At 39.0% G+C, this 14,545-nt stretch overlaps 1 protein-coding gene across 8 annotated transcripts in view; it reads left to right on the forward strand.

The window, feature by feature from the left end:
* The window catches only part of TENM3 (teneurin transmembrane protein 3), a 1,359,158-nt gene that overhangs the window by 1,060,258 nt on the left and 284,355 nt on the right, over nucleotides 1-14,545 (forward strand). The window lies entirely within an intron of this gene.

The raw sequence follows: 14,545 nt of genomic DNA on the forward strand, positions 1-14,545 counted from the left end.
CAATCATAATATATTTGAGTAAATCTCCCTGGCATTCACAGTTAATGCAATTGAAATTCATGTTGATGATTCTCTTGGCTAGTGGTAGCTGTAAGAGGGAACAGCTAAGTTGACCTTTTTCCAGTAAACTTTTTTGGATCACCTGGATTTCAGAGGTTTGAGTGTCACTGAAAATGATGTTTAGGAAAGGTGTGAGATTCCATAAAGGTTATCTTAATAATGCTTTTCTAGTACAGAATGTTAAGTCAAAAAGGTCGGAGGATGAGACTCTCTGAAAGCATTTAACCAAATCTTCTGACACACAGGAACTGTAGGCTTAACAGCTGACCACAATAAAAATCAAAATTGAAGTCTGTATAGAAAAACAAATCTAAGAAAAAAATTTCAGGAGAATTCACTTTTGCTTTTCAAGGTTATAAATTGAAGCATTTCTAATGTGAAGGAATGGTGAAAGAGATAGTTAAAGACCGACTAGCATAGCTTAGGATTTCTTCAGAGATCTGAATTTCAAGAAAGAACCACGTAGAAAAAGGAAGCAAGGTCAGAGAGGAATAAAAGTTTACAGAGATACAACTGGGAATTTTGAGGCATCTAAATACAATTAGGAGACATAATCAACAAGAGAGTAAAGAGTACAGAAACATGAATGCTAAGATGAGAAAGAGTTGATTTTTATTACTCAACAGTGAAGGGAGACTGATAATACATTGCTGATATGTTTTCTTGTGGTTGTTTTTGCTTCAGCATTTGCTACCTGGGTAACTGATCACAGAGCTAACATTTACACCATTAGTAAAGGATTAGAGGCTACTTAAGTAAATAAAATAAATACTGCACATATACAATACCTATAATCTCTGAGCTTTTAATGATTCATCTTTGAGAAATCATTGAGGATGGATATGGTTCTGGCAGGCAGAGAAAAAAGACACAGGAAGGGCCAAGGGGAGGAAGAACCTGTCTAATCAGTTAGACAAGAAATATCCTGGGGGGGAAAAAAAAAAGTTTGTGCTTTATAACAATGAGTATGTGTTTGCTCTAAATGAATCTTGTCAAACTGTACTGATTCCCTTCAGTGACAGTATAAGCCACTTCTCGATAGGGAACAAGCAGCAGATGCTGACAGTAATAGGTATTTTGACATTAGTAAGGCTTCTGACACTGTTTCAGTCCTGACATTCTATATTTAGAAATACGTGGTCTAGGTTCATTATTACAAGATAAATGTGCAACTTATTGAAAAAATGTGTAAAGAATGATTATCAGTATTTCATGAACTGGCAAATTGAATCAAATTGTATTCCACGTGGTTTGTTATAGATTTTCGTAATGGCTTGGATAATGTAATACAACATTGCAACCTGGAAAGAATTGCGTACACGTTAAAGGGTAGGATGAGAAACTGGAGAAATAATTTCAAATGAAACAGTGCAGTTCAATAAATACAAGTGCAAAGACCTACATATAAGTAAGAATAATCAAACTTCAAAAAATGCGAGGAAGACAAATGGCTAGATTACAGTCCTTTAGAGCTTCATAGAATAATTCAGCTTGTAAGGGACCTTTTGAGGTTATCTGGTCCAACTATCTGCTCAGAGCTGGACTGACTTTAAGTTAGATGAGGTTGTTCAAAGCCTTGTTCGGTTGAGTTTTGAAAATTTCTGAGAATGGAGATTCTGCATCATCTCTGGGCATCTGTTCCAGTGCTTAACCACCCTCATTGTGAATTTTTTTTCCATATATTTTATCAGAATTTTCCTTGTTGCAGTCTGTGACCTTGCTTCTTGTCCTTTTACTTCCCTCCAGGAAGAGACTAGCTCTATCTTTCGGTAGCCTTCCACTTGAGTAGTGGAAGACAAAATTTAAATTTCTACCTTTTGTCCTTCTCTTCTTCAGGCTGAACAAACCCAGCTTTCTTGGCCTTTCCTCAAGTTGCATGCTTAACTTTCCAGTCATCTTGGTGACCCTCAGCTGAACTTATTCCCATTTGATAATGTCCTACTTAAACTGGTTACTGTACTCTAGATGTGGTCTTCAAATGTTGACTAGAGGGGACTGATCACCTCCAATGACACTACTAGTTTCTTCTGAATACAGCCAAGTATGTGGCAGTATGTATATTAGTTCTCATCGCTGCTGCTGACTCCTGTTCAGCTTGTCCATGTGGACTCCCCAGGTCCTTTACTACAAAGCTGCTTTCCAGTGGGCTGTGAGCCTGTAGTGTTGCATGAGATTATTCTGGCCCAGGTAGGAGACTGCATTTGCCTTTTGGACTTCATGAATTTGTCAGCCCATTCCTGCAGCCTGTTGAGGTCCCTCTGAAAGGCAGTCCTGCCCTGACGTGTCTGGAACGCTCTCTCCAACTTGCTGTATGCAAACTTGCTGAGGGCACGTTCCATCCCTTCCAGGTCACTAATGAACGTGTCGAATATAACGCAGACATAAAACAGCATCAGCCCCAGTACAAACTCTGAGCAATGCCGTTAATATTGGCTAGCAGTTGGTCTTTGAAAACAGTATTCTTTGAGCCTGATGATCCAGCCAGTTTTCCACTCATCGCACTTTGTAGCCCGCCCGTCTAGTCCATCTCTCTCCAGTTTGGCTACCAGGATGGTATGGGGACTGTGTTGAAAGCCTTGCTAAAGTCAAGGAGAATATCAGCTACTCTCCTTTTGTCCACCGAGTCAGTTGTGTCATCACAGAAAACAGTCAGATTGTTTGGCTGTGATTTGGTCTTGGTAAATCCATGCTGGCTGTTCCCAATCACTTATCCTCCATGTGCCTCAACAGGGCTCCAGGAATACTCCAGCAGTATTTGTTCCATAATCTTCCCTGGGCAGCTGGGGTGAGGCTGACTGTCTCCAGTCCCCCCTGCCCCCATACTCCTCCCCCTTCTTGAAGGTAACATGACATTTCTCTTTTAAAAGTCATCAGGAACCTCCTTCCATTGCTGTGACCTTTTGAAGAATATAGAATGGCCTTGCAGTGACATTGGCCAGCTCTGTGAGCACCTGTGGATGCCTCCTGGCTGGTCCCATGGACTTGTGTATACCTCGTTTGTTGAAGTGGTGCTTAGCAGCTCAGTTTTTCCCTGCAGAGGCAGTGCTTTACTCCCCTGACTCTCTCGTGGCACAGTGATCTGGGAGACCTGAGAGCAGACCTTGCCAGTAAAGGCCAAGACAGATAATACATGTGGACATTCTTTGTCACTGGGACCCCCTTCATCGGCACCCTGCATTTTTCTGTCGTCTTCTGCTGATGTACCTGTAGAAACCTTTCTTACATCCTTTGCAACCCTTGCCTGTTTCAGCGGTGGCTGAGCTTAGGCTTTTCTGTCCCCAGCCCTGCAGGCCCACCAAGTGTTTCTGTATCCCTCCTGGGCAGCCTTCAGCTGTGGGACGTAGTGGATCACAAAAATGTGTCAGCTGTGTTTTCTGTTGTATGTGAGGGTTTCTTCCACAACCTTGTAACATGTCTCTGGTATATGGTGCTGCTGAACTACTCCCACTAGTGCACTCAGCAGTGCTGAGATAGAACTGCTGTGGCTGCTTTTGGGACTCATTTTGCAGAAACTGCCAGCCAACTGCCAGGATAGAGAAAGAGCAACAAGAATGATCGGAGGTTTAAAGCATATGACCTTCGAAATGATTGAGAGGATTCAGAATGTGTTCTCTAGCGGGGGGAAGATCTTGCTGCCTTTCTAAGGTTGCCTGATGCCCATATGTACTGCAGCTAGCACAAGAAGCAAGCAGTGTAAATAGCAAAGAGGAGAATGGTGGAAGCCCAGGGATAGCTCAGTGGAAGAAATTGCCGAGGAAGGTGTGAATACTTCATCATCTAACATATTTTCAAAACATTTTTAAAATGTCAGTGTAGTTCCTGTCAGTCCTGCTTTGTGGAAGAGGATGGACTTGAGAACTATTTTAGTTCCTTTCTGATGTTATTTTCTATGAGTCAGTTATTTTGTCATTCATTTTAATGTAAGAAGGGCAAAACAAAAATATTAATAAACCAGAAACATTGTGTTGAGAAAATGAAGCCTGTAGAAATGTTGCTTTGTAACTTACTATAATAGTGATATCTTGTTCTGTTCTTCTGATTGTAAATGATTAACTTCTGGTAGATGTTTTTTCCCTCATTTTAAGGTTGTTATACAAATATTGCTGTTCAGTTCCCCTAAACAAAACGTGTTTTTCTAGATGTGCTTACACAAGGAAACCTTAAAAAGAAAACAGCTCTTTTCTGTTTGAGTTGTAAGTGTTCTTTTGATTCTGAGGTTGACATGAAAGCAAACCAGGCTTTTTGCACATCTATAAACTGATGATCTCTGCTGTTTTGATTTGGAAAGTGTTTTTGATGTCCTTGAAAAATCACAGTGGTAGCAGTAAATTGTTTTAATTAATGAATTAGAGAGGAACGGATTTGCTGAATCAGGTTTATTGATGTAATTATCACTGGAATAAAAATGAAAAAAAAAATGTCAGAGCGATGGGATTGTCTGGTTCCGTTGTCATTTGAAAGCAACTTAAACACCTGAAAAAGCAATCTACAATATAATATACATGTAATATTTGTTTCCTAGGCACCACTTCCTTGATTTCCTATATACCTACACCTGTGTAGGGGTGTGTGTGTGTGTATGTATAGGCACACCTTCTTGTTGGAAACTTTTCGCTGGAATAGCCTTTGCCTGCTACAGTCGTTATGGGTTAGTCCAGGAGTCTACAAAGTACTTGAGAATTTGCAAAAGACTTATATCTTGCTTCCAATTTTTTTTTAATTTCACAATTGTGAAAGAACAGTATAAGAGTTAAGAAAGATGATGAGGAATAGTGTTGATTAATTGTGCATTAAGTTATTTATACTAAAATGGTGAAGAGACACATCTGTTGTTTCCTCTATCAGGGCATGCATGGTAAATACCAGGTTTTTGGGGTCTGAAGGTCCTGTGCAGTTACTATGCTAGGCCTGAGCTGCTACTGTTGAATCTCTTGGGTACTGTGGTGGCTGACTAGATGCATCTGAGACAAACTGTAAGCATTTCCACCTCCTGTGTGGTATTTGCAAATACCACAAATACCTGTGTGGCATTTGCAACAAAAAAGGAGTTAGCTGATTGGAAACACTCTTGTTTCAGATTGTCAGGCCACTGCAGAGTAAAAGCTGACAGCAGACTGACTGCTCTGGTGACTATATTTTGATTATGTTTGACCACGAAGGACAAAAAAAAAAGTACACATGTATCTGTATGCATATGGCTATACATGCGTGTATACAGCTGTGCTTACAGAAATTCTTACAGTGATATTTTCACAGCTTTTACACATGGTTTTGTTATGGATTAAATATACAGGCTTGAAGGCAGGTTTCTACTTCTCCAAATGATCCAGAAACTGTAAAGCATTCCCGCAGTGAATCTATGGGCAGTCATGACCACAGGCAAAGGAAGGCTACTCTGCTGTTACACACACTGCTACTGACCTACTGTACTCTGGAGAAACACCTTTTTTCCTCTGGCTGCGTTTTCATAAATGCAAAATGAGAAAATTGAGAAAAAAATGCAAAAATGAAAAGCCTACTTCTATAAATTGCTTTACAGTTGTGAATAAAACGTTACATAATTGCTGATGATTAATGCTGTGGAGTCTCAATGTGCACCTGTGGCAGATGGTCTAAAGAATGTGGGTTGCTCTTGCCTGTGTACAAGATTTGAATTGCTTTTTGTTGTAGGTTTGACCCACTCCAAACTGTATTGGCCACCTCTGTAGTTTGTATAAAAATAGCAAAAATGAGAAGTCTAGTATCCTTTCTGGCAAAACTAAGTTCTTGGAGAAGGTTTCAGAGTTGTCTTTTCTGCCTGTTGTTGAAGACGGATATTGAGTGTGTCAAAGTGACTTATAATCTTTGAAGTACTTTTGAATTTTCTAGGTTTCCAAGATATCCAGGTCAAAATGACTTTGAAAGGAATGGACTTTGTCATCAATATTTGGTTAGATGGATAGTATCCAGTTTCCTTCCACATAGAGTTAACCAGAATTGTTCAAGCTGCTAAGTTCTTCATTGCATGCTCGCCGTATGTTCTATAAGGAGATATATTTAAAATTGCTTAAAAGCTGCACTCAGTGGGGAATTCTGCTGCTCATTCCCTTAACTACTTTAGCTACAAAGGACATATGACATCTTTTTCATTAACTGTCTTTGCTGCTTGTTTGCTTCCAGTGGAGTTCTAGGAGGTTTTTATATTGTTTTGTAAACTCAATATTGCTGGGTCCTGGCTGCTCATGGCAATTGAGATGAGATTAGATGCTTTTGTTAACAGGCCCCAGACTTTAAATTCATAGGGACTAGGCACCGTCTGTTCTGAATTAAGGGTCATGAGCTCTGAAATTAATTCCTTCCATTGGTCCATTAGACTCCATCTTTTGACCTAAAGTCATGATAAGGGTATATTAGCCTCTTGAGCCTTGGGAAAATGAGGAGTTCACGTAGGGACAGTATTGTTGTATGGGATATTCCTTTCAGCCCGTATCAGAGTGGTTAGAAGACAGAAGGTAATGCTTGTTTTTCCATTCTACAGATAGAGTGGTATTGCGAAAAGTGCTCTAGAGATTGAGCTCAAATCCTCATGTGCTGTAGCAGGACTTGTGCTCCCAAAACACATAAGTGCTAGGGAAAATCTTTCTCAGAAAAATCAAATTAAAACAGAGAATGTTGACTAAATTCACAGGAAGACTGGATATAGAAGCCCATTGTTCCCAGACACACATTTGCTCATTAGATCAGCTGTACTTTGTCTCAGCTGCCTTTCATCGATTGCAGTCACGACTATAAAGTGATGCGGGATCTTACCAGAAATCCCAGTACTAGAAGTCTTCCCTCTGTGCTTTTGCAGAGTTTTTATTTGTCCTGCGGTCTGTAAATGTTGCAGAGAAGAAATGGATGGATGGATGAATTGGTTTACATTTTTGAGGTTATAACTTTTTTTGCCACTCATTTCCTTTCTGTTTTTATTTGAAAACTGAGACTAGCTCTGTCACAATGCAGCAGGGAGTGCTGAGGAGTGGGAGAACCTATAGCCACAAGCTTTTTAATTCCTGAAGAAAAGCTCCAAGATGCTGAAAAATAAAGTTGTCATTTAAATTTAACATCAGTTTTTTATATTTTTACATGAAGATGTATTTTAAAGGTTTCAGGATCTGGTAGACAGCAGCAGACACTGATTAAATGTATACAGCGCTTGTCATTTTCTGGAGGACAGTTGGTAAGAATACTGCTTTTAAGACATCTTTTTGAGGTTTAAGAGTGTTCCTATCTTATCCCAGACTGCAATTGATTGAGAGTGTTTGGGATCTGCTGGCTATTAGGTTAAGAGTAGAAATAAGCTGGGAGGGAGTCCATATGCCTGTGGTTTTTCACATCTAACAACCTCCATCACATAAAAAATGCAGCGTTGTTCGACTTCCTACAGGGAGCAAACCTGAAGTCAAAGTCAAAGTGACTGCCCTCGCAGGATGGAGGGAATGGCTGTGACTGCTTCACCCGCATGTTGCTTGTTGATGACCTCGCAGACAGAAGATAAACTCGGGGATTCGTTTTTTATTACTCTTTTTCTGTTTCTCCTTAAGTTCACTCAACTCTCTATCCAACCCATAAATTCCCTGTTTGCAGGGCCCCAAGGATACTTACTGCTTCCAGCACTGCGGAGGTTTATGCTTCCAAGGCTGCCTGCAATGCCAGGGCCGTCTGCCCTCTTGGTACTGTCAAGGTGCTTTTATATATTTGTGTTACTCCTCCATGGTTTTTTAAGTTGTCAGAAGATGGCCGTACCTGCCAGTTGAGCCCCATAGGTGAGCCTGAAACACACTTTCATGGCCGTGGGAAAAACACTGCCTCTTGCTATTTCAGCTGTTGGGTTTCTTACTTTTAATAAAGCCTAGTTTTGAATAGACAAGAACCTATTTATTTTCTTTACGCATAATATGTTGCCTTTAAAAAGGGGGAGTCATTGCAATCTAGATAACGGGTTCATAAACAGCTAGATAAAAAGATTTTCCTCTGCTGCCTGCTCTTAGGAGCTCCTGAAGTTAAATAATCTGGAAGATATACCCTTTTCAACATCACCTAAATTAGAAGGATGTTGCAGTCCCTGTGATCCTGAGCATTTTGTGTCAGTGAGGCTTAGATAGCTCTGAGATGGAGTCACATATACATTTTTTTTTTTGAAGTGCAGTGTTGTAACAAATACTCAGCCAAATTTTTGAAAAGCTAAATTAAATAGTTACTTGGAGTTCTTTGCTGTTGTTTGCTTGTTTGTTTGTTTTCATATGTAGCATGTCATATAAAACAATATTAAGTTAACTTATCCCGAAAAAGCTGAAGTGTCCGCTTTTCATAGATTAATAACCTCATTATCCAGAGAATCATCTTTGCACTGCTGGGGCGTGGGGAACACATTTTTACAACTATAATGTATTGAAAATATGGCAACAGAATCTATGTGCTTTAAGTTAGCAAATTGTTTTATCAAAAACACAAGTTCATTTCTTAGTTGTTTTCTTATGAGTTCTTTGCAGTATCAAATATATTGATTTTTTTGTTATGAAAAAATTAATCGGCTTGCCTTTGTTCAGAGTGGATTTTTTCCTCTCATCAGGTCTACGCAATTGAATTTGTTTCATCCTCTTTTCTAAGATATTTCAATGTTATGAAAAAAGCATTAAAAAATCCTGATAAATTATTCCTTTAAAAATATCTACCGTAATGCACTTTTGTTGGGCCTGGAGAGTTAATTGAACTCAAGATTTCTGGTTTGTTTTCTATAAGAAAGACATCTAAGCTCAGTAAATATAAGAGACACTGTCTCCTGAGGAACTGGAATACACGATTCCCTGCTAGTTCTAATAACCCCAGTTCATAATATGAATGCAGATTAATTATTTAGGACTAATGATTATCTCGCAATCCAGTTTTCCTTGTGACTTAAAAATATTTTAAAGTGGATTTTGAATATAGCACACCAAAGGGTATGGAGGAAAACTATTTCATAATCATATTTAAAAAAAAAATTATTTCTGAATGTTTTCATCATACCACATAGTTTCTACTCTTATGAAGCAATGGTTCTTCTCTCCAAAACCTGATAAAAGAGCCAAACACTCTAATTTATTTTTACGCAAAATGCATGATTATCCTGTTTGCCTTAAAACAAAAACAAAACAACAACAAAAAAAAAACAAAAAACAAAAAAAAACGTTGTGGCCATATTAGAATTTTTTCTTGTGAAATCAAGTCTGACCTAATTTTTATGAGTTGTTTTGTGTCTGTATTACCTCAGGCTGTGCTCTCATCAGACTGTACAAGCTAAGTGGGCTTGAGTTTTGGATAGTCTGTGGAAATAATCAAAGAAAATGCACTATACTCCTGGCTGTGATGATAATGGCTCATTATGTCCATTAAATTTAGTACTGTATCAGTGCTGAGCAGTCTGTGTAAGGTGTAGTCTCTGTGTCCTGATCACTTGTAATTACTAAAGCACAACTGTCAGCTCAGCTAAACTCCAGTTCCTGGTGACTTTTTCTGCCTGTCAGTTTCTTCTGAACTTTATATGCGGGAAGCATTTAAAGTATTTGCTTTGAAGTTTTGCGTTGAAATCCTGAGTTGCTCACTACTTTGCTGTCTCTCCATTTGTGTCTCTGTTCATTTTTCTGATTTTGTTTCCCTGCTTATAAATGGTCATTAATAATGCTTATTTTCCACCAAAACTCCTAACTCTTCCTTTTCTCTCCTCCAGCCTTTTGGGTTGCTATATCTCAGTAATAGGTCGAGCAAAATAATTTTGAAAAGGTTAGATATCTTTGTGTGCGTGTGTATACGTGTGCATGTGTGGTTTTTTTATTGATTTTATATATATATATATATATATATATAAAAAAATATATAAAAAACATTTGCAGTAGCTTTAAAAAAAGACGCCACTTTCTATACATTCAGAAGAGTTTCTGGATCCTACAAATAAACTATGAATTTTATCCAATTTAAAATACAAGGTGGATACCTATCTAGACAGTCTGTGGTAATTTCAGATGAGATTGCAGTAAAACTACTGCACAAATTATAAGCATCTCTAAGATGCTCTTTTCCCTTCCGAAACATGGGAACCAAAACATGGGAACAGTTTATCATCAAGCAGACAAGCCAGACTCTGTCATTGCACAAAATAAACGTGCCAGGCTATGGACTACCCTTGATTCTCAGAAAACTAGGCGGGTGCTTATGCTGTTGGCATCATAGATAGACATGAAGAAAGACCATGCTAAATCTAGAGGCAGAAGCATGGGATGAAACAGGAGACAAAACTTGAGTCCTTTCCCTCAGTGTTTGAGGGAAAAGAAAATGCCTCTAGCTTCCAGCAGTGACAGGTGGTCCAAAATAGCTGATTTCATACCAACCATGTAGTGCTGGGACAGCTGGAACTAGTTGGCATCAAGCACCTACCATTACAGTACTGGTCATGTGCATATCGTTGCTGCTTATGACACTCGCTCTCCCTCCTGGGTTCGTTTTTCTGTGTGAGAGTAAGGACATGTCTCCTCTAAATTTGGTAGTATTGAGGAGAGCAAAGCCAGGCTTGACAGCACAGGCAGGAGCGCTGTCTGTTCAGAGCTTTGCCTTTTGGAGCTGCTTTGCGCTCTCTGAGTGCTCTGGCACCGTGCTAAATACTGTCTTCTGTGCTGTATTTTCTATGCAGTACCTTCCCTGTCCCTCTTCAGAGACAGTCTGTTGTAATCAGAAGTGGCTTTATTGTTTTGTCTAGGAGCCACAGATGATGAGGCAGCAGAACTCAAGAGAAAATGCTCCTGTTCATAGTATTTCCTCGTGCTTACATGTAGGATCTCTCTAGCCTGCAGATGCCTACATTTGAGGAGACTCAAAAAATCTAGAGGTTTCTAGTTAGCCCTTTTTATCTCCACTCTCCCATTCACCAGACTTTTCTGGTGCATACAGCTTTTTAACTTGCAAGTTGTTTGGCCACCTTCTGAGCCTGCAAGAAGTACTGCATTTCAGATTCACAGCATGGCCTATGAAGTGTCAATAACAGGATTTTCCAGAGGGCCAGGTACAAGGTATCTGTCAGTTATGGAAGCACACTTGAAGAGGGACCAAATCCATATGCAGATTGACTGGCATCCTCAGAAGTCATCTAAAGCAGCATCAACTAGGATATCTTGAGAGCTGTAACAAATTATCTATAACACTATTCTAGATGGTAGAGTTTGGAGTTGTGATGACCTGCAGATCAGCCAGTGCTGTCAGGTGGTGATAAAATTGAGTGCTAGGAAGGCAATATGTGGATAGTTGTAGATCTACATATGCATGAATGATTTGAATGCTGCTTTCAAGACTTCACTTACATCATCTACAGATTTGGCTGGAGTTTGGTTTTTGGCCAAATCTACAGATTTGGACTGGAGTTTGTACTTCCCTTCTAGGTACCACCTGAGCAAAAGGATCAAACTGCTTTTACTGAGCAAGACCTAGGTTGGTCTCTGGACCCAATGAACATGTGGAAATTCTTTGTTGTTTTCCTTATTGTGACTGTTTGCATCAAATGCATCAGGCAGACTGAATAACTAGCAGATGCAAGGGATGTGATGTTAAGACAGGGACAAATTACCAGTCTCACTTCCTGAACTGAGATTTGTCATACGATCCCGCATTGCGTTGTTCTGCATCTCACTTTTGTGCCTGACTTCAGAGAGCAAATCCTGAAAACCAAAGGACTCTGAAGCAGGAAGGATGTAACATTCATTCATTCATCTCATCTCTGCTGGGAAGCAGTCTGTCTGACAAAGTGAATCTTATCACATCAACTCTCTTCTTCTGTGGGTTCTGCACAGATCTGACACTTTCCAAGTAGCCAAATAATGACTTGAGAATCACTGTAGGGTTTTGTGGGCATCTTTAGGGAGAGACACACCTGTGAAAGATTCATTTGCCACAGAAGATAATACCAAAGTCATAATTCCTGCTTAGTCATGCATTGAATTTATTGCTAGATACCTTTATTTTTGGATCATCCTAAACTCCTACCTGTATTTTCTCTGATTGCCAGAGGATCGTCCAAGCTTAGCTGGGACGAGGCGGCAGTCATTTGGCTACAGGGTTCCTTACTGCTCCAGCCAATTTCCAATTCCAGAGCTCCTACCAGTCACCTCCTGTGCTGTCTTGGTCTACCCGGGGTAACAGAACCAAGGTTCCATCTGATCTGAAGTCACTGTGGCTGGTGTTGAATGTCAGCTGCTCAAGCACTGCTAAGAGGTACTGTACCCTGCAGATTCAGAGAAGGACTTCTTTCTTAAAGTGAAAAGATTTTACAAATGAGAGTCAGACTATGTGGATCCAAAGAGAGTTTCAGTACTGAAGAGCCTAGACTGCTGGGACCAAGTTTCACATCATCTTTGTAGTGATATTTGGTAATGAAATTCCAGTACAATCTTCTATATTTGTGCACTTATTTAATGCCAGAATTCCTTAGGATATTCTCTCAAACAAAATTACACAGTTATCTTGTGGAATATTGTGCGTGTGTTCAGTCCTTTTCCTAGAGGTCACATTTTTCAAGTCACATACAGTAAGATTAAGTTAAATAATAAGGCAGATTTTATTATTATTCTACTTCAGAGTCAATAAACTATCACAAGTCTTACTGCTTTTACTGGCAAAACAATTAAAATCAACAAGTATGTAGCTAGATTTGAAATGTACTGGTTTAAAACGTTTATGCTGAAGTGGTTGCAACTAAAAGTCTTTAAAGTAGGCAATAGACTATTAAAAGGCTAAGCAAACTGCTGACTAAATTCATTCAGGAACTAAATTATTCAACAGTCCAATATACATTGTCGTAGTATGACTTTATATCTGGCTCCTGTTCTTGGGAACATTTTATGCAGTAGCTATAACCTGAACATTAAGGACTAGATTATTCAATTATATTTCAAACTGATCCTTAATATCTGCAGAAACTGAATATATACACCTCCAGGTTCCTCGCTTTTCTGAAATTGAAAGAAAGTATTCCTGTATGTAAATAGGCGTATGTGCAGAAAACTAGGAAAGGCTGTAGACTTTCACAGTGTTTGCAAAATAGCACACTTCCTAGAAGCACAAATATAAGCCTTCAGATATGGAACAATACCTAAAGGCCAGGCTTTAAAATTTGGTATCTAAATCTTATTTTATTCTGACAAACTGTAATAAAATTAAACCAGTTGTCTTTCAGAACAATATTCATATATGATGCTATTGTATTTAAAGAATTTTAGTTGAAAAGCTCTATAGAAAGCATTTTAATATGTCTGTGGATATATTAAAAACTTAATATCGAAGAATACATCAAGGAGTAAAAAAGTTACTACAGCACTCCCCTGTGCTACGATTAATTTTTATATTATCAAGGTCTTTATTATGAATGCAGTTCCTAATGTAGGCCTGTAATAAACAGAGTGTAATTGAATTTTCAATATTTTGCCACCAGGGAGTAATTTTCTTACAAGACCTCTGCTCCATCTTCTGGCTAATTGTCAGCAGTTACTCAGTATTACTGCATTAATGTCACCAAACAGTGAAAACAGAAGCTACCTGCTTCCATTACATTTGAGGGTGTATAATTCCAATCCTTGTCTGTTTACTAGTTTTGAGCTGTGTACCATTATGACTAGTGGATGGAGTTTTTTAAAAATGTAGCCTTGGATATTAGTTCGAGTTCTCATACATTTGGGTTGGTGTAAGGTTTCAGTCAGTTTGAGTATTCAACGTAATAAGGACAGAAAAGTCCACAGTATTAGGATCTTCAGATATACCATAAGAGAATTTTATCTAACCCATGAAAGAGTGAAGACTTTGTTTCTCAGCAAATGAAGCTGTAAGCTTTTGGGACTATTAGCTGCCTTTCACTTCCATTACATGGTGTGTAACATGGCAAATATAACAAGACCAGAATTATAGACTGGTATACGTGTGGAGGAAGGTTCACTGGTCTGTCAAATAAACAACCAAGAGCTGATGTTTTGTAAAGATCTTGGACCCACTCTTGGTCAACATTTCCATTAAGGTTTTGAATGCTTGGGGTATTTTTTTTCAACTTGCTAAGGGTACCAAGCTAGGAAGAGCTGCAAAGGCAGGAAGGGATTAGAATTTACAGTCTTGGTGCATTGGACTTGTCAGCACAAAACTGTAATAAATAGGCTACAACTCAGTAAGGCAAAGTACAAGGTGCAATACTGAAGTAGCAATAATTAATTCACACTTTCAAGATGGGAGAACCGCTTGCCAGGCAGAAGTTTGATGGAAAAGGATCTAAGAATTGTAATGGATTGTGGATGGAGTATGCATCAACCTCATACTCATTTTGTGAAGGGAAAAAAATCTGCTGGGATACATAAGCATGAGTGTCGTATGAAATAGTCACAAAGTAATCCTTTCGGTATCTCTCAGCACTAGTAAGGCCTCACCTGTAGTAGCATCCAGCACAGGGAGTCACAAATCA

This window comes from Dromaius novaehollandiae, chromosome 4 (assembly GCF_036370855.1).
Source record: "Dromaius novaehollandiae isolate bDroNov1 chromosome 4, bDroNov1.hap1, whole genome shotgun sequence".
In the NCBI taxonomy this organism is placed as follows: domain Eukaryota; kingdom Metazoa; phylum Chordata; class Aves; order Casuariiformes; family Dromaiidae; genus Dromaius; species Dromaius novaehollandiae.